Source organism: Pollicipes pollicipes, unplaced genomic scaffold (assembly GCF_011947565.3).
Source record: "Pollicipes pollicipes isolate AB1234 unplaced genomic scaffold, Ppol_2.1 Scaffold_3447;HRSCAF=4054_pilon_pilon_pilon, whole genome shotgun sequence".
Lineage (NCBI taxonomy): Eukaryota > Metazoa > Arthropoda > Thecostraca > Pollicipedomorpha > Pollicipedidae > Pollicipes > Pollicipes pollicipes.
Genome location: NW_023596297.1, coordinates 22,142,912 through 22,143,270, shown reverse-complemented (window position 1 = coordinate 22,143,270; position 359 = coordinate 22,142,912).

Sequence of the window (359 nt, the reverse complement as noted above, 5' to 3'; positions counted from 1 at the left end):
CGCCAGGCCGTCGGCCGACCCAGCTGATCGTAGCTGATGTCCAGAATGGTGATGTCATTGCGCGTGCGCACCGACTGGCGCGACGACGCCACGTCATACTCCAGAGTCAGCTGAATGTCGCCGTTCACCTTCAGGTTTCGCCCCACCTGAAAACGGTATGATAAATAGCACTGTGAACGGCCCATTCAGAGCGGAGGGTATTGGACAAAGTTCCAGTTCGCACAGCCGCCGTTTCTGCAGGCGCGTCATTGTCATTGTCAGCGTCAGCATGATGTTAGACCTATAAACTCGCGCGCAGTAGTCACTGGCTGAGTGCGCTTTCGACCAAATAAATGATGAGAGCAGCTGGCAGTGCTGAG